Source organism: Neofelis nebulosa, chromosome 15 (assembly GCF_028018385.1).
Source record: "Neofelis nebulosa isolate mNeoNeb1 chromosome 15, mNeoNeb1.pri, whole genome shotgun sequence".
Lineage (NCBI taxonomy): Eukaryota > Metazoa > Chordata > Mammalia > Carnivora > Felidae > Neofelis > Neofelis nebulosa.
Genome location: NC_080796.1, coordinates 54,996,033 through 55,023,374, shown reverse-complemented (window position 1 = coordinate 55,023,374; position 27,342 = coordinate 54,996,033). Strand labels below are relative to the sequence as shown.

At 35.7% G+C, this 27,342-nt stretch overlaps 2 long non-coding RNA genes across 3 annotated transcripts in view; one reads left to right on the top strand and one right to left on the bottom strand.

The window, feature by feature from the left end:
• LOC131496343 (uncharacterized) overlaps nucleotides 1–27,342 on the bottom strand; it is a 368,341-nt gene that overhangs the window by 67,129 nt on the left and 273,870 nt on the right. The gene's annotated exons all lie outside the window — the stretch shown is intronic.
• Nucleotides 1–27,342, top strand: part of LOC131496344 (uncharacterized) — a 92,108-nt gene that overhangs the window by 34,656 nt on the left and 30,110 nt on the right. Inside the window, exon 3 of one of the 2 annotated variants that reach the window (XR_009254447.1) lies at nucleotides 27,151–27,304. The exons of the other annotated variant lie outside the window; for it this stretch is intronic. This is a non-coding gene — a long non-coding RNA (uncharacterized LOC131496344). The remainder of the gene's footprint in view (nucleotides 1–27,150; nucleotides 27,305–27,342) is intronic. 2 annotated transcript variants of the gene reach the window in all.

Genomic DNA, 27,342 nt, shown 5'->3' with positions numbered 1-27,342 from the left:
TCTTTTACACTCCAGTCTGCTAAGATGAAATCTTATAGAACCTAATGTGGTTATGGGAGTGGCATCCCATCACCTTTGCCATTTTCTATTGATGAGAAACAAATCAAGGATTCCATCCACACTTAAGGGGATAGGATGATACAAGAGGGTGATTCAGTGGGCATCACCTTGGGGCATGCCTGCCACAGCCCTTTTGCACAGGTGACATTTGGGTTGAGCTCTGAACAACCAGAAGTAGGCAGCTGGATTGGAATCTGTAATGGACCACCCAGAGTTCCCTGAGGACAGACAGATATTTTCCCAGCTGCTAGAAGTGTTGCTGGTTGAGAGCTTTTATTTGGGTTAAGTTAATTAAACAAGGAGACCATTAGACAAGTAGCTCTAATGTGGCAGCCTATGAAAACAAACCATAATCAAATCTATAAATGCCTCAAAATTACAATTAAACTTAAGAACAACCAATCACAAATAGTCAACTAGGCTTTAAGCTATAGCCAATTAATAATTTTGTTACATTGCTTCTGCCTTTTCTTTATAGAAGCCCTTCCCCAACTCCTATCAGTAGAGCACTCCTAATCACTTCCAGTTTGGAACTACTTGATTCAAATTGATTCTTGCTCAAATAAATTCAAAAATTTTAATATGCTTCAGCTTATCTTTTAAGAGCAGTTAGCCCTCTCCAGACATCTCCCTCACTGGAGAGAGCAGCTTTGCCCAAGATCACAGCCCTTCCAAGAACAGCTTTCATTCAATAACTGTTAATAAAGGAGAATAAAGGCCAGATCCTCTCAACCCAACTCTAGACATTCTGGAAGAGCCAACCCAGCCTCAAATTTCCTGATAGGGTCACCTAAGGCCTTGATTAGCGCTGTGTAGCAACCCAACTTCTCTCTCTGCCTACCTTGCTTTCCTCCCTTGCACAATCTTGATCCCAAGAGCATTCCCTAATAAACTCCCTCCATTCTAATTTCCCCCTCAGAGTCTGTCTCCTGGGAAACTGAACCCCAGCCCTAGCTCTGACACAATTAGCATGATAATAATTCCAGGAAGAGGACACTGGGAGGACTACTGGTCTTCAGACTTCTCAAGTAAGAAGGACAGGCAAAAAACCCAAAAAAAGTGATTGAAGTTGGAGTTTAACTGATCAAAAAAATGGCTCAAGTTGAGGTCATAAAATTAGGCCAGAAGGAGAAGCCAGTGTTAGATCATGCAGGGCTGTGCAAGCGAGGGTATGGAGGTTTGATTTTTGAATGTGATGGAAAGCCATATTTGTTGTACTTGTAAATTAAAATTTTAAAAGCCAATAAAAATCAATCCAAAGTGATGATTAAAATATGCAAATAATGAGAGAATAGATGATAGATGAATTTGATAATAGATCAATTAAAGAAAAAGAAAAAAGAAACTTTGGAAATAAAATATGGAAGTTTCTCATCAATGCAATGGACAAATAAGACGGATAATTAGGTTATTTATTACCAGTTCTGATTTAATTTTTTAAGTTTTTTAATTTATTTTTAGAAGGGGGAAGGGCAGAGAGAGAAAGGGAGAGAGAGAATCCCTAGCAGATATTGTGGAGCCTGACACTGGGCTCGATCCCACAAAGAGTGAGATCATAACCTGAGCTGAAATCAAAAGTCAGATGCTCAACTGAATGAGCCACCCAGGGACCCCACTTCTGATTTAGTTTTAATAAAGAGTAATTGAGGCAATGATTTTGATAAACCTGTATTTGAAAAATTCTTATTGATGTCTCCATATATCTTTAAATTCAGCTCTTTTGAATGAACATATCCTTTGCAAACAATGCCAAGACTGCTGACCCACTAAATATGGCACCCTATCAGGAAATAACACTTAAATAGACCCTAAAATCTATACTGTTCAATTCTCTCAAGCTGTCAATGTATGCCTGCAAAGAATAAGTCTTTTCTCTGCCATACACAAGACGAAGAAAGGTCTGCACTAGAAAGTTCAGATGGCTTTATCAACAATGGGGTCCATTCAAAAGCAGAGGAATCTGACAGAAAAGATGTTTGAGAAGCGAATTTGAAGAATTTCATAAATTCCCCTTTCCATTTCTTTCCACTTAAAGACAATTCGAATAGCTTGCTTCGACCCTATAAGACAAGATAGTATTGAGCTTTTAACCTTGACAGAGAGAAAAACTGCAATCTCATTGTGTAGGAGGCTTCCTGCTGAGTGCCACCAGCAACTTAAAATTCTTTCTCAAGTGGAAAGATGAAAATTCTTGGCAAATTTTATCAATAAGAGTCAAACATTAGATTTCTGAGACTTAAAGATAGAATTATATTAAAATTCCAATAAATTCCCTCCATGCACTACTAATATTAAGATTTCAGTCATTCGAGTGATGCAAAAATGTATTTCAAATGGATACTTTCATTTCATTAATTACTTTCAACCCACGTAGCTAATGAGCCACAGAGTCTATAAACACACAGATGAAAAATAGTTTTCCTTATTTATTCATCAACTCAGTTTTAGGGTTTTGGCAAAATGAGTTAACTGTAGACACAGTTGGTCTTAACTGTATTAATTAATAATGAGGGAGGAAATTAACCTCTGTGTAGGATTTTTTATCTACAAGGTGCTTTCACAGGCACTCCTTCACTGTTATAACAATACTGTGAAGTGATAAACAAAAAGTAAATATTATTCTCACTTTACAAATGAGAAAAGAAGTTCAGTGACATCAAATATCCAATATCACACAGTCAGTAAATGACAGGAAAGAGATAAAATCCACTTCTGTCCATTTTACATACTCATGAAGCCTTCATAACAATCCATACTAGTATTATTACTGTGGAGGTTGCATCCTTCTTAGCATTACTGATACCCCTTAGATGTCAGGCAACGAGCTAAAGGTACCCCCTAGATATCATCAGAAAAACTCTGACATTAGACACTTTTATAGCTGTAGTACTGTGAAACATTTTAAAAGAGTGAGTCACTGCTATCCAATTTCAGCCTCTTTCGTTAATGACCATTGATTTTCTGAATATCGCCTCTTTAATATCTGAAACCTTTTTAAAAAAATAGGATATATGTAATTATTAGTGAAAGATGTAGCATCTGTGCTTAAATGTATATTGCTGAACGGAACATGTGCCTGTAAACAGGCACAAAGGAACTTTGGGAGAAACAGAAATGTTTTAAAAACTAGAACTTAATGAAGTTTGCATGACTCTATAAATTTATTAAAATTATTGAGTTGCACACTTACAATGTGAATTTCGTGGTATGTAACTTACACATCAGTAAAGCTGCTTTAAAAACAGTAAGAAAAAATGAGGAGAATGTGTATTACTGTTAAATATTAAAATATGAATATATTAGTATAAATAAATTAATATCACATTTGAAGGAAAGAAGACTACAAAGTCACTGAGTACCTGAATTTAAGAGAATGAGCATGTGGGGCCTAAAGAAAGAACACAAAGGGGAAATAATAACATCAAGCATTCTGTAGCACTTTCCCTCTTACACTGCCCCGTGACAAAATTACTATCTAATTTGATCATCACAAAGCCTCCATTTTATATCTCCATGAGGAAAAAGAAGTATGGAGAGGGAAGGTGATTTGACCAAGATCACAGAACTAGTGTCAGAGCTAGATTTCACACTCAGCCTCTAGAATGTAAACCTTACGTTCCAAAGAAGTTGGATTTGTTCAGGCTCATTCTGGTACTGTTCTATCTGTTCTAACTACTCATTCAGTCCACTTTGCCAGACATGGCTAGCCATTTCATTGTCATGTATAATCTGATGAGGCAGAAATTGTCATTGTGATTTTGGTGTCATGTGAGTCTCTCCGGGCCTGACCAAACTATGGGAATAAACAAGGGTCTTCTGGACATCAACCCATATTCTCCTGGCACTGACCTCATGGGATCCTAAACACTTGAAAAAGTTTACCTCTTCAAAATGTTTCTGAGAATCCCAAGGATTACATTCAAATTGAAGCTCTGAGAGGCTGCTTGGTCATTCTTCTGGGACAGCAATGTCTCCATCTAGGCTTTTCAGCGCCAGACGAAGATGTGCAGGGGTCTCTTGAATGTCTCAATGCCCCTCATCCTCTTTGTGTAAGGAATCCCAACACAATGTTGCTTGTCCATCAATATTTTTAAATATCATTAGTAAAACAAGCGGTTCCATTTTTTTGTTGTTGTTGTTCTTCTAGTTCCAAACACAAGCCACTGGCCTTGCATGAACTCATGTGCCAGTCACCAATTGGAACTCAGGACCACTGCTTTCCTAAAATGTCCAAGGTTTTGTTGCTGAGTGCAGCTCACCATGCCTGCCTTTGTCTTGGCTTATTATAAGCCAAGAGCTTTCACTCACTGGGACTCTTGGTAATCTATTCACCCCCATCACTTCCCCAACTATGTTTATACAGTTTGAATCCCTGTTAGACTGTGTTGCAGCTCTGCTACATGAGATATTCTGCTGTGCTGGAGCCCATCATGTGCCTAAAGAACAATACACTGAACAGGGCATAATCACTTTGAAGTAGCATTTCTTTTGTTACACTGACCCTGTTAAATACATCACTTAAAAAAGTGTTTATTTATTTTGAGAGAGAGATTGTGTGCAAGCAGAGGAGGGGCAGAGAGAGAGGGGGAGTGGGAATCCCAAGCAGGCTCCATGCTGCCAGCACAGAGCCCAATATAGGGTTAGAACTCATGAACTGTGAGAACATAACCAGAGCCAAAATCAAGAGTCAGATGTTCAACCAATGAGCCCCCAGGTACCCCTAAATACATCATTTTAAAGTACTTTTTTAACATCACAAAAAATTATTTGTTAAATTCGATAAATATCCATCCATATATAATTCTATAATGTAAGCTTTGTGATTATAAATAAATGAGTCAATAAATGTTTACTCAATTCTCCATATTCCTAATTTTTTAACCCATCATGTTTAACAACTCAAATTTAAATTTAGCTTTTTCAAATAATATATTGCAAATTTGATGACTACATTGAAAGTCAAGCAAAAGTGATAGAATCAAATATATGTCTTTTAAACATAGCAGAACAGTTCACCTTTGAAATAAGATGTATTTTTTTAATCTTTTCTCTAGCAGTTAGGAGAAATCTAGAGAGATAAAGTAACTCATTTGTTGGAGACCTCAGTAAACAACAGCAATATTTACATGATTCTCCAAATAAGCCTTAAAAAAACTGAGCACATAGACAAACTACCCAGCTAAATTTCAGGATGCACATAATTCCCAATTGTTAATTTATATTTTTGATCTCATTTTTATGCCTGAAGAATCAACTTATGCTTGGCCATGTATTTTTGCACTAAACATATTTAAGAATAGAACATTTATAATTTGATACTATTGACTAAAATTTTAATCTGCATTGGTCTGCATTTGTCTTACAGTTGAAATTACTAAACTTTCCTGTATTTGTTTAAAATAACTTACAAAATAGTATCCTAAAAGTGCATTGTAATATCTCCCATAACGATACAGGGAGTTTTTTTTTAAAGAATAATATATTTAAAATGAAGATTCAAACCTAGCCAGATTCTCTTAGGATCTCAAATGACTTCTCATGTGTGAACTATTTCACTAGAGAAGCTGTATGGATGCACACAAAGCAGTTAATAAGGGACCTTCAGCCTGCTGAGGCTCTTAGAGAAGCAGAATAACCTGAAATAAACTTTAGGTTACTGGGAAAATATAGTTAATTAAAAAAAAACATATTGAGTGTTCTTGAAAGGGATTATTATATATTTTAATTAAAGTATAGTTGATACACAATGTTATATTAGTTTCAGATGTACAACATAGTGATTTGATAATTCTATATGTTATGCTATGCTCATCACAAGTGTAGCTGCCATCTACTGCCATACAATACTATTTAATACTAATACCATTGACCTTATTCCCTATGCTGTACCTTTTATCCCCATGACTTATACTTTCCATAATTGGAAGCCCATATTCTCCAACCCCCCTTCACCTACTTTGCCCATCCCTTTGCCACTCTCCCCTCTGATGATCACTAGTTTGTTCTCTGTGGTTATCGATCTGTTTCTGCTTTTTTTGTTTGTTCATTTGTTTTTTGAATTCTACATACAAGTGAAATCATATGGTCTTTGTCCTTCTGGTATTGTTTTTGATAAATGCCTTATAAATAGTAAATTATTTTAACTTTATTTTACTTTAATATAAACATATTGTAATATTTATACATTATTAATGTATTCACTGTTTCAACAAATATTTCCTGAGTGCCTGGGAGAGGCACTTAGCTATGAGTTGGCAGGAAATAAGAAAAAAAAAGGCCCTTGTCTTCATAGAATTTGCTTTACAAAGAAAAAATAGAGAAATAAACAAAATAAGTGAATAGTTTGTCAGATGGTGAAGAAGTGCTGTGGAAAAAAAAATAAGCATAGAGTGATTATGGGAGTCAATGGAGTAGTTGTAATTTAAAAGGATGGTCATTGAAAAGGTGACATTGGTACAATGGCCTGAAGATGAGCAAACCAGTCTTATAGCTATATAGAAAGAGAGAAATTGAGGACAAGGGAACAGCAACCGTTAAGGTCTTATAGCAGGAACATGCCTGGTAGGAAGACAGTATAGATATGGTGAAGAGAACAGGGAGAAAAAACTAGAAAGGAAGTCAGCTGTGTGAGTATGCACATGCATATATGTTATGGGACATAACATATATGGGACGCTTTAGGCCATTATAAGAACTTTGACTTTTGTCTGAGTAAGATAGGAAGACACTGAGGAAGACAGGAGAGTTTTGAACAAAGAAGAAACATGAACTACTTTATATTCTTAAAACAATTATCCTATTTTGTTGAAAATAGACTCAAGAAAGTCACACATACAAAAGTAATAGGCCAGGGAGGAGGCTATGTGAATATAATGCAGGAGAGATGATAATGGAATGAATCAGGGCCATAGAAATGGTGATAATGCATTTTAAAGGCAAAGCCAAGAGAATGGTCTTCCATATTGGATTAGATGGTAGGAGAAAGAGGGGGGAGAGAACTAATTTTTAACCTGAGAAACTGAGTGAATGGAATATACTAAAAGGGTATTTGACAGATCAAAAGGGTAACAGAATGTCAGGAGTTTAGTCTGGGTCATGTTAAGTTTGAGCTAGCTGTTGGACAGTCAAGTGGAGATGTAGAGTAGGTGGCCTGGACCAGAAATGTTGTGTATGTGAGGCTTTAGATAGATAATAGATAACAGATAGATGTTTTTTTAAGACCATGGCACTGGATGAGCTCACTAACAGCAGACAGTTTAGGTAGAAAACACACCAGGTACAAGAATTGAGTGCTGGGGTACTCTAGTTGGAAGTTGAGAAGAGAGGAACCAGCAAAAGCATTGGAGTTGCCTTACACGCATATTAAAAAATTGTCTAAACAAGGGCATTCTGTTCTTCTCAATCCCAATTCCACAGTGTTTTTGTGAGGAGAAGGGAGAACACACAGCCAAGAACCAGTTACCATTTATAGTCACTCTCTATGAGAATCATGAATCTATAGTCATCTTCGTGGTCAAACTCTTGTAGCTCATTCCAGGAAAAACTGTCAGGAAGCAGTGGAGGTCAAGAATTGAAAAGTATAATCAGAAGGTAGAACTAGCTCAGTCATCAAATCCTTCATATTCATTCAGCTAATAATGATTGAGAGCCAACCTTGTGAGTTACTGTCCCAGGTGCTGAACTCAGAGTGCTCACTAAATCAGAGACCATTGCTAATCCTACAAATGCAAAAATATTATAAGTATACATCATAATGATATAATACCTTTTACAATAATGGCAAATTTTTTTGATCAAAAAATGTATATGTCAAGCACTATATAGACAGATTGCATTAAATAAAGATGACAGCAATAACATCTTCTATCCCATAAGCTCTCCTGCAATGTGATTTTGCCCATTCCCAAGTGGACTCTTATTCATCTTTTCTTGGTATCTAGTTTGGACTTAATGGCCGGGTTTTTTTTGGCCGGTTTTTAACCAAAAGAACATGAGGAAGTGACTTTGTGTGACAACTAAAGCTAAGTAAGAAAAACTAACCATCTTCCACATGGTTCTCTTAGAACACTCGCTTTCCAGACATTCCTCTTAAGACTCTCCCTCTTGAGGGGCACCTGGGTGGCTCAGTCGGTTATGTGTCTGACTTTGGCTCAGGCACAATCTCACAGTTTATGGGTTCAAGCTCTGCCTGGGGCTCTGTGTTGACAGGTCAGAGCCTGTTTAGTATCCTTTGTCCCCCTCTTTCTTCCCCTATCCCACTCTCTATCTCTCTCAAATAAATAAATAAACTTTAAAAAACCATTTTATAGAAGACAAAGTAGAGGAGCCTGCTTCACTCTGTCTCCTTTTCTCTCTGCCCCTCCCCACTTGCGCTCTATCTCTGTGTCTCTTAAAAATGAATAAATGTTAAAAAAAAAAAAAGTTAAAAAGACTCTCCCTCTTGAAACCCAGTCACCACACTCCAAGAAGCACAAGTCACATAGAGAAGCTATATGAAGGAGCTCCAGTGAACAACCACAGGGGAGCCTATTCTTCAGGTCATTACAATCAGATATGTCAGTAAAGTATGCTCCATATTATTCTACCCTCAGCATTCGATGCATTCTCAGCTATCTGAGTCTTCCAAGCTCAGGCTGCTGGTTTCAATATTCTCCATCCAAATTTATAAACATAATAAAATACTTCCCATTTTGTGTCAATGAGTTCTAAGGGTGGTGTATCAAGCAGAAATAAATGGCAGGAAGAGTAATGTTAAGTATTTTTGTCACATTATCTCATTTAATTATCAAAAGAAATCAATTAGCTGGATATCATTATTGTCTGCATTTTACAATGGGAAAATGGGGACTGAATCTTAAAGAACTGTTAATGCAGCTAATAAATGGTACTACCACAATTACAGAACTAGACATTTTGAAAACAGCACTATGATATATACTACAGGTAAAAAACTCTGCTAAGTGCTGAAATAAGATATAAATACATGAAATAACCTCTGTTTTTGAAACTTCTATAAGCAAAATAAGGAGTCAAGACACGTATATGTAGCAATTGCTTTCTTCTCAAAATCTGTAATTCAATGGCAAATGGTGCATTCATTCATTAATCAAGCATTCAATAAGTGGCCACTGGGTGCCTAACATTGTATTAATCAGAAAACCAGGGAATGATATAGGCAGAAAGAACAATAAGTAGTGAAATGAAAGAGAGGACACCTTTATAAATCGCCCATTTGTATTCTATCCTACAAGTAAGATATCTACAACACCTTGCTAATAAAAGAAAAAAACATAGAAGGATTGAAAATTTGTGAACATAGTTCATCAAAGTGATCCATGAATCATGCACAGAAAACAGATTCTAAAAGATTACATAAAGTATGGAAGAAATAAATAAAATAAGTATATATGTTCTTATGTGGGAGAAGGAAGAGGAAGATACAGAAGAAAGCATGCATAGGGTTGCTACTAAAATAAATTGAAATTGATATGAAATATGTCACACTTGAAGTTATCCATATTTAGAGGAATGGTTTACATGCATAGTTTTAAGGTTCTGCTATATAATTTTTAATTTTATATACAAATTTTACATTTGAAGTTCTGAGGAATAAAAAACAGGTTTTGTCCATAGTACTAGCGAAAATACGGATGGCATTTTAAAAGAAAATATTGTTATCTCTTCTAGATTTTCTACCTCAAAAAGCTCACATTTACTTTTTTTTTAATCTGAAAAGAATAGAAAAAAATCTAAGAAAATGACAGAGTTAGAGCACTAGTCCCCAGATTCTATGCTACTTCAGTTTGCCCAGTGAACATCTTGGGAGACCTTTGTGTTTGGTCAGAATGCATCATTATCACATATCTTTAATCTCAAATCACTAAAGATCTTAATTAGTGAAGACTGAGGTGTGTGTGTGTGTGTGTGAATGCGCATGTGTGTCTTTAGTGTACTGGTATGTAGCAGAAATGAGATCTTGGTCAACTCCATTTTCCACTATTAAAAACAGAAATTAAAATGCTGTGTGTGTGTGTGTGTGTGTGTGTGTGTTTTCACCAAACATTGCCATTGAAAATGCTATTCCAGTTTTATATAATGCAAACTTAATTATTTTAAACTCTTTTCTTCAAAGACATTAAACTACTCACAAAGGTATTCATTAATCCACATATCTCCAAGATACTGTATCTTTATTTAGCTGAACATTTGGTTCTGAAAATTAAGTCTTGTTGGCTCAGGATTTTAGCATTGCTGCATTATTTGAAAATAAGCAGAAGGTTTGTAAACAGGGGGTTTAAAAAAAATTAGAAATCTAAACTCCTAGCTGCTGAAGGAGTGCCAACCAGCATATGGAAGGATCAATGTTGAGTCTAGTTTTAATTGATCTGGTTTATAGATGCAGTGAATAGAGAGGTAAAAAAGTTTCATGGCACAAGTTAATGTGCAAAATGGCTGACATAAACAGTGATCTGTCTAGTCTTCATATCTATTCAATTTAGCTTTGTGGGGTAGGAAAAATAATTTTCCCTCTACCCTTCTAGGTTCTTGGCTGAGACTCTCCCCCCCCCCCCCCGCCCCATAATAAAAGACAGACTAACAGAAGAAAAACAAACAGAAATTTAATAACATATATGTCTGGACTACATGGGAGACCCCAAGAAAACTGAGTAACTCTCCTAAATGGCCCAAGCCAGCACCTTAAATGCCATTTGAAGCTGAAGACTAAAGAAGATTGGGGAAGGTGGTGAGCCAGTCATCTAAGTTTCTAGAGACTTACTCATCCTCCTCTTCCTGGTACAGAAAGAGAGACACCATTAAAAATGGAAATTTCCCTTATAAATGTAAATGTCTCTTTCAAAGGATAACTTCTACTTGGTTTTTCAGTTTGTCCTGTGTGTAGTATTTCTGAAAAATAATAAGTTCAAAATAATCTTTATGCCAAAGAGACATATTTTGAGGTGATAAATACTGCTCCCCTTCAGTATCTTCAACCCCATACTCCAAAATACAGGAAGAATAGTTACCATTTAACGATAATTTTTATATTAATATTAGTAAAATAATGTGAATTTATAAATTCATGATCACTGTTATTGATTAAATGTGATTGTCAGCAGAAAATGTTGACATTTTAAACCACAATTTAAAGTATAGTCTCTGTTCTGTGCATTTTTTTTGCATCACATTTTCTCACCATAAAATGTCTGACATTTGTTCATGAAGCATTTCTTAGGCTTCTATTATGTGCCAGGCTCTGGGGGCGAAAACCAAATGAGATACAATTCTTCTCTTAAATGAGTCACAATTAAAAAAAAAAAAATACAGTAGGTAGTAAAGTAAATAAGCGTGCTTACAAGGCACAGATACTGATATAAAATTGTGTACTGAAACTATGGGGCACAAACGATAAAGCAAGTAACAAGTTTTCCTTGGGAGTGATGTTGGGAAGTGCTTTATAAAGGAAGGGGTTTCTGCATGGAGTCTAGAAAAGAACATGAGACAGAGAACAGTTCGAGAAAGGGCACTATGGCACAAAACAGCCCAGCCTACTTCCTTTGAAAAAAATATTCTGCTTTGATAAATAGATACATAGAAGTTTGCTCAAATAGATAAAGTAGATACACATGTCTAATACACACCATATGTTATGTATAATGTATACATACATATACACAACATATATATAATATGAATATACATAATAAATGGTATGTGTGTATATATGTATATATACATATCTATAGATACTTCTATGTATTTTGCATGCTTTAGAGCAAAGTAGCCATTTTTGCCAGCCCATGGAATGCTCTTTATTACATATACCTTCTCTGGCCTTCCATTTCTGACTTGATCCACAGTTTTGTTCCTTAAAATGCTTACTCAGTGAGCTCTCACATTTAAGAACAAAATAGTACCCAGAAAATATTTTAAATTTTAAATTTTAATCATGTTTTTATTGAGTCATTTACATAAAAATCTAAAAATATTTTTTTAAAAGAACAGTAGCCCCATCATTGTTTTGTAATAGGTACAACGTAATGCACTTACTTTCAAGTACTCTGGTGCCACCCTGTGGTTCATTTCCATATGACATCCTACTAATAAATTGATCATTTTTTTAATTTCATTGTAGGAAACTTTTTAAATACTATACTTAAGCATCTGTTTAACAACTACTATTAAGCATTACATTGGTATCATAAATATAATTAGTCACTATGTTTAAAAAACAAATAGTGTTTATTTTTTCAAGGGGTTTAATTTTGGGGATTTTTTTTGAGGGAGAGACTAGAATAGACATGGAAATAAGTATAATACAGTGCCTTTAATAAATGTGGACCCATGTCCGTATCTTTATCATCTTTTCTGTCATAATTAAATAAAAGATTGTGTAGGTGACCCTTTGAATGATTTCATCTGTTTGGGAAAACTATAGAGATATATCCTGAAGAAAGTGTTTATTATTACAATAAACCATTTTTCTTGCCTAATATGTGTAAATTTTCTGATTCCCATTATCAAAACTGGCACTACCCTGTTAGGAGGCAGATAATTTATGTGCATTCCAGACCTTGGGAGTTTGATGGCACGTAGAAGCACACCACTGGACTCCACATCCCACTTCTCATAAAGCTCAAGAAAACAGCTTCCTCTTACAGAAGGAGAGAAATGATAAACTCCTTAGAAATAGCCAGCTTCGGGTCATAGAGTGGTTTTACTAAATGACTTGACCATGGAGAATAACAGTTGCCTTGAGCTTGGAAAGAGTCATAAATGAATGGGTAAGAAATGGTCCCATAAGAACCCCCATAGTAAATATGCAGGTCTGACAAGGGTTGGTAAGCAACTCTAAAACAGATCATGACTCTCTATTAAATAATCTATGACCCTACCCAAGTTAAGGCAACTTATGAAGTGAAAAACTTTTTTTTTTCTTTTTTTGCTTTGCTTTGGCTCTTCAGTATCATCTGACATGAGTGCAATTCAATTTTGTCACAGCAAAAATATATAAAATAATTATATGTCATAAGGATACAACACAATTTTAGTAAGAAAACATTTCTTTGGGACAGATTACTCTTTTGGGGACATTAAAAATTATACTGACCACCACTTCATGCAATTGTCAAGGGATTAAGAATCTAAATATGTAGCTGATTATTGTGAAGTCTCTAGAACAGTGTTTTCTAATATTTGATCAAATTGTGCTATTTACATTTGAGGGGGGAAAAAGAGCATTCTGGTTTAATTTAATAAGTAATAGTGTCAAAAGAAGAGCTCAGTTTACTTAGAACCCCCTATTCCACCTCCCCTCTATCCTTTTCTCTCTTGCCCCACGGTGCTTGAAAACAACTTCAGACATGATCTTGCCCCTCAGGTTGGGATCCTTCACCCATTCAGTAGCCATACTTGCTAGTAGCTACTATTTGCTTAGCACTGTTTAGGTCAGTGTTTATAGTGGTGCCCCTTTAGACATTTGGGAAAGAAACAGTTACTCACTGTAAACAGCATCCCACACATTGCAGCATATTTAGCATTCCTGAGATTTAGGCACCAAATACCAGCAGTGCTCACCAGCCTTTGCTACAAAGCATACCACTTCTATACATTTTCTGATCCTCCCTAGAGGCTTACAGCATATAGATGAGTATTGAAGTAGACACAAGAGAAATACTTATTCACTTATTCAACAAGAGTTTATCAAACATCTGTAATTAATCACATAACATAATGGGAACTCACTAATCAGAGAGACAAAATAAACATAAAATCACAATTCAGCTTAAATTTCTATAAAAATATAGACACGGTGTTAATAGAACACAAAAGAATAAAAAGACTGGGAGAATGAGGAAGGCTATAAAGAGGAGGAAAAAGAAGTGATCTCTGTTTGGAAGGGAACATAAGAGTAGCCAGGGAGAAAGGAAGAACATTCTAGTGAGTGGAAACAATATGCAAAATCTCAAGTGTGTGAAAGAGAATGAGGGATAGTGATTGCCCGTCCCTGTGACTGAAACAACAGGCTTTTGAGATAGTTTGACGGGAGGAAAATTGACTCTTGAACAACATGGGAATGAGGGGGTATATATTAATAGCCAGCTTGACTAGAAGCCATACCAATAACATATATAGTTGATTAACACATGTTTTGTATGTGTATTGTATGCTGTATTTTTATAATAAAGAGAGAAAAAAGAACATGTTTTAAGAAAATCGTAAGAAAGAAAAGATACATTTACAGTACTATTCTGTGTTTATTTAAAAAAAAAAACTTGCATATGAGTGAATCTGTGCAGTTCAAACTCATGTTGTTCAGAGGTCAACTGTAGTTGGAAAGGGAAATGGAGAATGGGAAGGGGGTGTTGGTAGTTGTAAAGGTGAATTTTAATCACTTATGGAATTTGAACAATCTTCTGCCCCTCTAATTTTACAATCCTCTTTTGAGATCTCAGCTATTCTCACACCATCAATTATGACTTCTCCATGAGTGACTATCAAACTCCATTGTCATATTTGACCCCTGTCCTGATATCCATATTACATTTTCAATTCTCTGCTCCCCTTTTTTTTTAATGGTTCTACCCTAACTCCAGACTGAAAAGGTGTAAAATGAACTCCTCCTCTTTTCTTCCAAACTAGGTATTGGCTCCTCTGTTACTATTTCAAGCTTAAAGTCACTTCGACTATTTTTTTTTCTTTCAGATTTCCCTGCTGTCCTAGAAATCAAATCAGTTTCTGTTCTGTAGTCTCTACTCATTTTTTTGAACAATATCTCTTTCATAAATTTTTCTCATAAATTCCAACTGCTATAATCTAGGAGCCTCCTTGGGTTATAGTACACCTTCCCTAGCAGTCTCCTAGCCCCAGCTTTCCACTCTCTTCCATCATTCCAGCACATTGCCACGATACACATCTAACACATTATTTTAGTTGCTTTGGTCCTGTGCTCAAAAACTGAAGCTCCAATAACAGGAAAAAAAGAAAAGTCTGCTCATCTTGGAATTCAAGGCCTTCCGCAATCTGGGCCCAACCTGATTCCCTAAGGCAATCGAGTGGCAGTCTTCAACTTTCAATGCTATCTGTTGGTAATAAGGATGATGGTAATGGTCAACAAAGATTAAGAGTTTTCTATAACTTGATATTGAGAGAAGTGCTTTAATTTTCTCATGTAGACTCTATTAAACCTCATCAGTGGGCCCTTTTCTTTTTTCATTTTGCTGATGAAGAAACAGAGATTTATCTGATTAAGTTGGCCATATTTTCACAGGTAATAAATGATAAAGCCCAAATTTGACATGTGAAGTAATTTCTGATTCATAATGCCACTTTATACTTATTTTCTCCTCTCTTTCTCTTTTTCTATCTCCATTCACTCCTATTTATTCTCTGAAATGAATATGATTATATCACCTAAATTCCTCCATTTTTTCCATCAAAATTTAGCCCATCTGTCAAATCATACTCAGAGCCTACTTTCTCCATACACACTTCCCTATCAACTTAAGTCAAAGTCACCTCTCCCTCCTGCCAAGCCAGTGGTTTCCAACTTTGGCTGCACATTGGAATCACCTGTGGAGACTTGATATAATTGGTTTGGGGAACCACCTGGGCTTTCAAGATTTTTAGATCTCTCAAGGTGATTGCAATGTGCAGCCAAGGTTGAAAACATTGTTCTAAGATCTTGACTATATGTATATTTTTTTCTTTACTCTACAGCTCTTTTAGCAATTAGAATCACAGGCAAACATGATTTGGAGATAGTGATTGTATCTATAAATGAGGGTGTTGATTATCATTAGTGATCTTCAAACATTTTTTGGCAAAATATTTTAAAATATTTTGGAGACACACCAAAAATATATAAAAAACAAAGCTGAACTTCTTTTATGGAAAACAGAGGAGGGAAATACCAAATCCCATTAAATTGCCTCCTTCCTCCATTACATCTCTGGTCCCCCAAGGACCTACATGAAACCTCTGAGACACCTAGGTTCTAATCCTAAATATACTATATTATATCAACCCCTTCTGTCTGTAATAGTCTGATGTTCTATAGTACCATAAATGAAAGATGAGTTATCTATATGTTAGCTGTATTATTGGGCTATTTCTCTCCCAATAATGTATTATTCAGCTAATGGAGCTTCTATTTCTTAGGGAATTATATTTATCCAAAAAATAATAATAATAGTATTTTCAAATGACTTAGAAATGGCAAAATGTACCAAACATCATATTAATATTTAAAATTCACAGCCACCTCTGAGGACAAATAGTAGTATAACCCTTTTGCCGGTGCAGAAACAGAGGGTTGAGGGGTTAAGTGACTCACCTCAAGTTGTGGTGCATTTGAGTGCCATACTTCCCACTCTGAATCTAGTTTATTCTATTTTTTATAAATATTTTATGAGTCTCTCCTTCACCTACCACCATGGGCTTAAAAACATTTCCACTAATGAGTAGCACAGAGCTATCTCTAAGCTACTTGGAACCAAAGTTAAGCCAGAATTTAGTATAATAGACAATTCACAACACATATCCAGAGATCGGCGGGGGAATAAAACCACACAATAGGGTTTTGCATTCACAAAAGGTAAAATATGCTGGAGAATTTTTTAATGACAGATATAAAATAAAATTATTTGTAGCAAAAAAATAACATATTGAGCTTCAATTCCAACTATCAAGTAAAGATTAAAGAAGAAGAAAATCAATGAAGAAAACCCATTAAAGGGAAGAAATAAAAGATCAGAGTAGAAATAAATGAAACAGAGACTAAAAAGATAACAAAAAAGGTCAATGAAACTAAGGGCTGGTTCTTTGTAAAGATAAACAAAACTAGCAGACTTTTAGCTAGACTCCAAGAAAAAGAGAAAGGGTTCAAATAAATAAAATCATAAATTAAAAAGAAGTTACAAGTGATACCACAGAAATACAAAAGATCATAAGAGACTACTGCAAACAATTATACACCACCAACCTGGAAAACTTAGAAAAAAATGGATAAATTCCTAGAAACATACAATCTTCTAAAACTGAATCATAAATAGAAAATCCGAATAGACCAGTTGCTAGCAATGAATTTGAATCAGTAATCAAATATCTCCCAATAAACAAAAGTCCAGGACCAGACAGCATCACAGGTAAATTCTACCAAATATTCAAACATGTAATACCTATCCTTATCAAACTCTTCCAAAAAATTGGAGAAGAGAGAATGCTTTCAAACTCAATTTATAAGTCCAGCATTACCCTAATAATAAAACCAGACAAAGACACCATACACAAAGAAAAACTTATAAGCCAATATCCCTGATTAACATAGATGTAAAAATTCTCAATAAAACTAATACAAATTCAATAATACATTAGAAGCATCATACATCATGATCAAGTGGGATTTATTCCAGGGATGCAGTGGTGGTTTAACATACACAAATCAATTAATGTGATACACCACATGGGAAAAATGAATAATAAAAATCATATGATCATCTCAATAGAAGCAGAAAAAATATTTCACAAAATTCAACATCCATTTACCAGAAAAACTCTTCACAAAATGGGTATAGAGGGAATATACCTCAATATAATGAAGGCCACAAATGAGAAACCCATACAGAATATCAAACTCAACCTGTTTATACTCTTAGAAGCAAGATGCCTACTCTCATCACTTTATTCAACGCAGTACTTGAAGTCCTAGAAATTAGTCAAGAAAAAGAAATAAATGGTATCCAAATGGAAAGGAAGAAGTAAAACTGTCATTATTTGTAGATGACATGATTTTATACATAGAAAGCCCTAAAGACTCCACCAAAAGACTGTCAGAACTAACAAGTGAATTCAATAAACTTGCAGGATGCAAAATCAATATACAGAAATCTGTTACATTTCTATACTCTAATAATAAACTACTGGAAAGAGAAATTAAGAAAACAATCCCATTTACAATTGCATCAAAAAGAATAAAATACCTAGGAATACATTTAACCAAGGAGGTCTAAGACCCATACATTGAAAACTATAAAGCAGGGATGAAAGGAATTGAAGAAGACACAAATAAATGGAGAGATAGTCTGGTCTCATGGATTGCAAGAACACTGTTTAAATGTCCATTTTAGTCAAATTCAACCTACAGATCCAATGCAACATCTATCAAAATCCCAATGGCATTTTTCACAGAAATAGAACAAATAATCCCAAACTTCATATGGAACCACTTAAGACCCCAAATAGTCAAAGCAATCTTGAGAAAGAGGAACAAAGCTGGAGGTGTCACGTTCTCTAATTTCAAAATGTTCTATAAACCTATGGTAATCAAAACAGTGTGATACTATATTTAGAACAGACACACAGATCAATGGAACAGAATAGATAGAAAGTCCAGAAATTTACCCACACATATATGGTCAATTAATTTACAACAAAGGAGCCAAGAGTATACAATAGGGTAAGGACTGTCTCTTCAATAAATGGTGCTCAGAAAACTGGACAGTCACATGTAAAAGAATGAAACTAGACCACTGTCTTACACCATTCACAAAAATGAAATGCAAATGGGTTACAGACTTGAATCTAAGATCTGAAACAATAAGACTCCTAGAAGAAAACATAGGCAGTAAGCTCCTTGATATCAGTCCTAGTGACGTTTTTCTGGATCTGATGCCAAAGGCAAGGGTGATAAAAAGCAAAATTAAACAAATGGGACTACATCGAAGTAAAAAGCATCTTCACAGTGAAGGAAACCATCAACAAAATGAAACAACAGGCTACTGAATAGGAGATGTTTGCAACTCATATATTCAATAAGGGGTTAATATCCAAAATATATAAGGAACTCATGCATCTTAACAACAAAAACAACAACCAAACAACCCAATTAAAAAATGGACAGAGGATCTGTATAGACATTTTTCCAAAGAAGACATACAGATAGCCAACAGGCATATGAAAAGATGTTCAACATCACTAATCATCAAGGAAATACAAATCAAAATCACAATGAGGTATCACCTGACACCTATTAGACTGTCTGGCTATTACCAAAAAGACAGAAAATAACCAGTGTTGGAGAGTATGTAGAGAAAAAGGAACTCTTGCTCCCTGTTGGTGGGAATGTAAATTGGTGCAGCCACTATGATAAACAATATGGAGATTCTCTCCCAAATTAAAAATAGAACTAGGGGTGCCTGGGTGGCTCAGCTGGATAAGCATCCGACTTTTGATTTTGGCTCAGGTCAGGATCTCACAATTTGTAAGTTTGAGCCCCACATGGAGTTCCATGATGACAGTGCAGAGACTGCTTGGGATTCTCTCTCTTCCTCTCTCTCTCTCTCAAAATAAATAAATAAAAACTTTAAAAAATAAATTAATTAAATAAAATAAAAGCTTTAAAAATAAATAAAAATAAAAATTAGAACTATGTGATCCAATAATTCTACTTCTGGGTATTTATACAAAGAAAATGAAAACACAAATTTGAAAAAATATCTGCACCCTTATGTTTATAGCAGCATGGTGTACAATTAATTGCCAAGATATGGAAACAATCTAAGTGTCCAAAGATGGATGAATGGATAGAAGATGTGATAGATGATAGATAGATACATAGATACACAGATATACACATACAATGGAACACTACTCAGCCATAAAAAAAGAAGGAAATCTTGCTGTTCACAATAACCTGGATGAAACTTGAAGATATTACGCTAAGTAAAGTAAGTCAGATGGAGAAAGACAAATACCAGATGATTTCACTTACATGTGAAATCTAAAAAAACAAAACAAATTAACAAACACAACAAAATGAAAATAAGCTCATAAATACAGAGAATAAATTGGTGGTTCCCAGAGGAGGAGGGGTTTTGGGGTGGTTAAAACCAGTGAAGGGGCTCAACTGAATGGTGATGGATAGTGATTAGACTTACAGTGATCATCACTTGGTAGTATATACAAACATCGGGTTGTAATGTTGTATGCCTGAAGTTTATGTAACATTATAGACCAATTTTACCTCAAGAATAATAATAATAAAAGAAAACCTGTTATTTCAAAACAGATCATCTTGTAGCAAAAGAAAGAAAATTTTTTAAATGTTCAGACATGGGTGTCTCAGTTTTCTGAGAAAGCTCAGCTCACTACAACTCGCTTTTATTCTCATTTTAGTTCCTTCTCTCTTCCCAACAGAACTTTTACTGTCTGAGGATCAGTGCAGAGGTCTGCCATATTAAACTGTCACAAGAATACAGGGATAAAAGATTCCTGATAGTGGGGAAAGCTTAGGTGAATAATCCATCAGCGAAGTGCCATCACTAAGTCAAGCTAGTAACACACATAGAAGGACACACATTCATCCACAGGAACAGAATCCTTTCAGTGTAATATATCTTATTACTTGTACCAACAGTCTTTAAGTTTGAAAGGCACATGCTACCCAAGAAATTACAGAGTAATTGCTTTTTTTTATTAACAGTGAAATAAAAAGAAACTGATAGCAACAGAACCAAACGACTGAAGACTTATTTAAAAGAATTTATTTCAATATTAAACTTCTAGTTCATCAATGAAAGATACATCTGCTCTCAATTCTTCAATCTCTGTAAGAAAAAAGTATAAGGATTAGGAAGTTGGTCATGTATATTTAAATTTATATGGATTTGTATAATATTTCTTCAAATTGAACTTACCTAATAATTTTTCCTTAATTATGTTTAGAAAATACTACTTTTATCCATTTTAAACAAAAACTTTATTAAATATAATGGATATTTAGCTTCATTGGGGGAAGTTTTTAGGCTAACATTTACATAATTTAGGGGAAAATACACAGAGTTATGATTTGGACACAATGTGTTGAATGTTTAACTGCCGTTAGCTCTCTTTGGAGGGAATCGGCCTAGGAATTTCATATGCATACATTTCAGTCTTGGGCACAGCTGTTTGGAGCAGGGGTGGGTGTTGGACCCTAAGGCAGCCATCCCTAGGTCACAGGATTTTGTCCATAATAAATGCTTCTGTACTGGATGGTGACAATTCAACTAACACAAATGCTCTCTCTTGAAGAGTTCGAACGTGAAACATGCAAAGCTAGAGTCAGCAGCAGAAGTAAAAGCAGTTGAAACAGAGATGAACTGGGACATAAAATAGCAAAGCTCAGGAAGAAAGAATAATGGACCTTTCTGGAGGCAGCACAGAGAACCAGGTTGCTACCAGAGCGGTGTTGAATGCTGAGCAAAGTTCCACTTCTCCCTAGAGCATGACTGCAGAATTAGTGTTTATTTTGAATGTGGGCCTGAATATGCAGCTGTTCAAGCTATTTTCTGTTTCCCCCCTCCAACCCCCAGGTCTGGTCAACCCAGTACTTCCTATTCTTTCTTTTTTTTTTTTTTTAAAGTTTATTTATTTATTGAGAGAGAGAGAGAAAGAGAGAGAGAGAAAGAGAGAGAGAGAGAGAATAGAAAAGGGGCAGAGAGAGAAGGAGAGAATCCAAGCAGGCTCTGGGTTGTTAGCCCACGACCCGACACGGAGCTTGGAGCTTGAACTCACAAAAACTCTTGACCTGAGCTGAAACCAAGAATAGGATGCTTAGATGCCCCTCCTATTCTTTCTTAATCAAAAGCCTCTTTACTTAGCATAACCAAGCACATCTCTATAGTCCTCATAGCCTCAAGAAACCATAAGGTCAAGTGCATTAAGCATGTTTAATTAAGCATAATCAATAATAGAGTTAAATATCAATAGATTTCAATACCAATTGCTGTTTTTAGTAATTACACATTTTTTCTTTTTTTTTTTTTAGTTTTTTTTTTTTTTTTTGAGGGGGGGCACAAGTGAGCAAAGGGCAGAGAGAGAGGGAGAGGAATCCCACGAGGGGCAGAAAGGGGGGGGGGGGAGAAGAGAGAAAGAGAAAAGCAGGGCTCACCCAAAATGGGGCTCCTGGGGTTTTTTCTATTTTTACTGGAAGCGGGGCTCTTGCTCACCTGAAGCAGGGTTGGAGCTCACCCGATATGGGACTCGATCTCAGGAACCGTGAGATCACGACTTGAGCCAAAGTCAGATGTTAACCGATTGAGCCACCCAGGCTCCCAGAAACAAGCATTTTTAAATCTTTCCTCTATGTTACCACATAGTTGATCAGCAACACTAAATAATCCTAATTCATATTATAAATTTTTGAGAGGTATTACAGCATAGTGCTGAAGAGCATAGATAGATTCTGGGGCATTGGTTCAAATCTGTAAAACAGAGATATTAATTGTCTTTACGTCATAGAATTTTTGTGAAAATTAAATGAATTATTAGATGTAAAACATTTAGAACTTCAGCTGAAAATAAACATTATATGAAAACTAGTTATTAATTATTGTTATTAATTAAATGCAAAATTTAAACTCTACAAGGTTGAATATCAATTTTTAAACAGCATCACCTACTTTAAAAAAGGAATTCATTTGGGGCATCTGTCTGTCTCAGCGTGTAGAGCATATGACTCTTGATCTCAGGGTTGTGAGTTCAAGCCCCATGTTGGGCATAGAGATTACTTAGAAAAAAAAAAGGACCAATTTTAGTAGAAACTGGTGGTATGCTTTAGCCCCACTGTGCTTTCATTGGTATTATTCTACTGAAATATAAAGGTGAAAATGAAGGCAACTATCAAAAGAATCCAATTGGGCCCATCACTTCATTACACTTAACTCTGGATATGAGATTTGGCAAGGAAAATATGTTTAGCCAAAACATTAGAAATTCTTCCATTACAGGGGCACCTGGGTGGCTCAGTCAGTCGAGCTTCCAACTTCGGCTCAGGTCATGATCTCACAGTTTGTGGGTTCGAGCCCCGCATCAGGTTCTGTGCTGACAGCTCAGAGCCTGGAGCCTGCTTCAGATTCTGTGTCTCCTTCTCTCTCTGCCCCTGCCCCCCACACACACTTTGCCTCACTCTGTTTCTCAAAAATAAATAAATGTAAAAAAATTTTTTTGAAGAAATTCTTCTATTACATAGACAAGCACCCTATGCTATTCATAAAAATTCCAGGCCCTAGGATATTCACTGGAGCTATTCATCAAATGATTCAAACAGCTGATAAAGAGTTGACCGAAATAGAAATGACTGAATTCCTCTCTGAGGAGCCAGAGTGAGTCTCTGGCAAGAACAAGAAGCTATTATGTCATGTCCAATTTACTTGGTCTAGTGATTCAAAGAGCACTGTTGCATCCATTATCATCATTTCCCTTTCTAAGGTTCTTATATTCATTAGGAAATGTCCTTAGCTACCCTAAAGATTTCATGTTCATTGTCTATGTTAGATTGAATAAGCTGGATATGGCCTAGCAGAGTGATAAAACAGTATTAGCAAACAGATGCTGGACATTAGTGCCCTAAAGTAGCTTTCAGAGACACTCTCACTGCCCCTGGCCTCCTCCCCACCTGAGGCTCCCAGCAGCGAGCGGGCTCTGCCTCCCTCCCCTCCACGTGTGCACTCGGGCCTGGATAGTTTTTATAAGCAAGAGGATTAATAGGCCCAGGAGCAGATGCTCTTTTACAGTAAGTACGATTGCAATCTCCAATTGTGCTTTACATGCCGTTGATAGCAATCACTCCCCAAAGAGACATTTCTTAAATACCTCTCTATTTTAAGATCCACATTTTGGTAATTTTATTAAGTTAGAAGTTAAACACTTGCTGGCTAAAGTGCATCACTGACTGTGAACAAAACTGTGCTTAGAGATTCTTTTAAAGTACATCTTCTCTGCATTGTGCAATGCTGACTTTGCCCGACTAAATCCAAATCGTGGCCAAAAGGAATTGGAGCCATCTGTAAAAGAGTTAGAGAACTCCAGTGCCACATTTTAGGTCCTCAAAACCGTGTTTGTGGAACCCATCACTAAAGTTTTCATGAGGAAAATGCTAGATTTTCTCTGCCCCTTCTAACAGAGAATATAATCTAAGCGTTTTGTCTATGTACCTATGAAGCACGGAAAGCATTAAATCTCGAATCGCATTACATTGGAGCTGTTTTAGTTCTGACTTAGTTCTAAGGTAATATATGTGCCCATGATGAGTGATGAGAAGACATTAATGAAATTAATTGTGCTTAGTGCATCTCTTGTTAACATTGACATAACCATATACTGATAGTCATTTTGGGAAAAGCAAACCAAGGAGGAAAATCAAGAAAATGAAAAGAAAAATTAAATTATACAAAAGATCTTGATGTTATTCATTCTTTCATGTGTTTCGACTTTACTACAAAACATCTCTGTATCTCTTTTTCTTTCCCTAAGCAATTTATCACCCTAGTGACCTCTGTTATGATCTATGTTTCCTTAGAATGAAATGTTCAATATATTCAGCATCTTCTTTTTGTAAAACCTTTGATCATTTCTAAATGTCAATAACTTTAAGTGTTGGTGTATATTATATGCATATGTGCAAATATTGTAAGCATGTATATGTTTGTATGTATTTATATGTATTCACACATATATAGATGCACATATATACTTACATTATAAATATAGTTGGTAAGATATATCTATATTTTTATCTATAGCTATATCTATATATTTCTATATACAGAGATATGCAATTCTTAATCCTTTCCAGATCTTCAATTCCCTGTGCAATCTGATAAAATCGCCTAAGAAAACCACACTTGTTCACATATACAAAAACTGATGTTACCAGCAAGGCATGCATTTATATCCAAGTCCATGGGTTGCAAATTGGGAACCCTGCTTAACGCTTAATTTGATCCACAGAAGTGTTCAGTTTAGAAAAAGTATTAAAGAGAGGCGCCTGGGTGGCTTAGTCGGTTAAGTGTCCGACTTCAGCCTGGGTGATGATCTCACAGCTTGTGAGTTGAAGCCCTGCATCAGGCTGTCTGCAGTCAGTGAGGAGCCCACTTTGGATCCTCTGTCTCCTTCTCTTTCTGCCCCTCCCTTACTTGTTCTCTCTCTTTCTCAAAAATAAGCATTAAAAAAAAAAAAAAAGAAGTACTATAATATGTCCTTATTTCAAATATTGTACTAAATAAAAAAGAACTATTAATCTTCCTCTGATTTTATTTTCAAGTCTGGCTGAATAACTGTGAGGAAATGCCGTAAGACGGTGACCATCAGGCCAGCCTTTTTGATTGGTTGGTTTGTTCATTTTGCTTGTTTTTTTCTTTGCAACTTTCACATGCAACACAATAAAAGGCATCACATGTCTCTTTTCCTTCAGTCTTTCTCAAGAGGACAGGGAGAAAGGACATGTGGCCCCGGAGAATGGACGGTGGTATTATCAGAGTATCTGGTAGGAGTGGAGATTGGGATGAGATGTGGATCACTGAATTATAAATTACCCACTTGAACAAGAAAGCATTTTATGGGTACTGATCAAGCTATATAGCATTTCTGTGTTTTCTTTCTAACGTCTAGAAAGGCATTAGAAGAGGGGTTTTCCTTGACTTTGAGGTTATTAATGATTAAATGTTGGAAAAGTCTTAATAATTAAGGTCCAGCCCCAGGAATAAAGGCAGAGAGAGCTCTCCGTTTGTGGCTACACACACCTGTCAACCCCACCCCTTTTTTTATTGTAGTCATCATGGCCTTTTGTGACTGGCGTAATTTCAAAAAAGGAAGCAGTCACCATGACTGAAAGAATGTTAAAATATTTTATTGGCTATCGGACATCCTCTGTGTCCTAGGAGTCAGGCAATATAATTTAACTCAGAGAGCACAGCTTTCATAAAATCTTATGAGCCAAACTAGTACACTGCGTTCTCCAAGATGCTTCCTGTTGGTAGCCCTTCCAGTCTTTATGATAAAACAAAAGGAGTGGGAGTGACTGGTGTCTCATTTAGGAGACTATTGTGTCGTTCAATGGTCTAAGATTTATAACACCATCAATATATTCTGTGCCATGCTCAGAACATACCAAATTCCCTTTTAAGTAAAGTTGGTTCCATTCAGAATATGAGGATTTCAAGAATAGTAGTGTCAATAAAAAAAAGAAAAGTAAAGCCTTTACACAAACTTCTGGCCTTTTACCATTATTACCCTTGAGAGGAATTAAGTCTAACTACAGACAAAAAAATGGAGAAGCAATTCAGCAAGTTCAAAAGTGCACTGACCATTTAATTACTCTTAAATTATATTTTACACAAGGATTAACATTAAGCCTCTGTAGCATCAAATCTCTACTTTGTTAACTTTCTAAATATATCTTACAAATTGTAACAGAGCCTCAGGATAATATGTAAGCCAGTAAGTAGTCGAGACAACGATTTTAAAATATCTCTAACACTTTCAGCTTTTCTTGTTATTTTTCCTTAAGCTTTATGTCTATTTCTCTTTATTCAGTGAAGAAATGGTCATTGAATACCTACTATATCCCAAGCACTGTGCACAGTATCAAAGACACAGTAATAAATAGGATAAATATAGGTTTCCTGCCCTGAGAGAGCTTGCAGTATTTTGGAGACACAGAGAAGCAATGAGGCAATTCCAACGTGACATGTGCTTTGTTTGACAGGGAGGAGCAGTTTGCTAAAGGATGACATTAAAAAAAAAAAAAAAAAAGGCATCTAAACCAGATTGCAGGAATTATGGAAAGATTTCTAGATGAATCTTGAGTTGCGAGCCATTAGCCAAATGCAGGAAAGTGAATGGTTTGAAGAAAGAGAGAAAGCACAATAATGAGAGACAAAGCAATAGCTTTATCTTAAAATATGAGAGAAATCTGTCTAGGTCTAAAGGTTAATGGGAAATATGCAGCATGGAGGAAGAATATGAAGTTAGAGGAGATAAGTAAGTATAACTAATAGAGCAAGGACCTCATGAAGGCAGAGTGCAGCTGAGGAACGAGTTTGAGGAAGGACTTATTACACTGTAATAGAAGGAAAGAATAAACAAAAATATGAACAATTTTAAAGGTGCAGTGGCAAGAAGCTGAGAGAATTCCAGCAAAGTGGTTTCCATTTCTTAATATGAACAAATATAGTAATCAATATTTATTGATTATATTTTATATCTCAACCAGGGTGGTTAGAGGTCATCTAACACTCAGAATTTCCTGTGACATTGATAATATCTTCCCAGTTTGCAGGTACAAAAACAATGCCTCAGAGAAGACAGTTTGTCCGGCATCACATAACCACCAAGTGTCAGAGTCAAAGACATGAATCCAGAATCTCCATATTATGTGTTTCTTTGCAGTCCCTCCAGTAAGGTAGAAGAAGCAATTCTCCTCTGTGTGAGTAAGGGCGGGGAGGGGGGAGGAGGGAGGGGGGA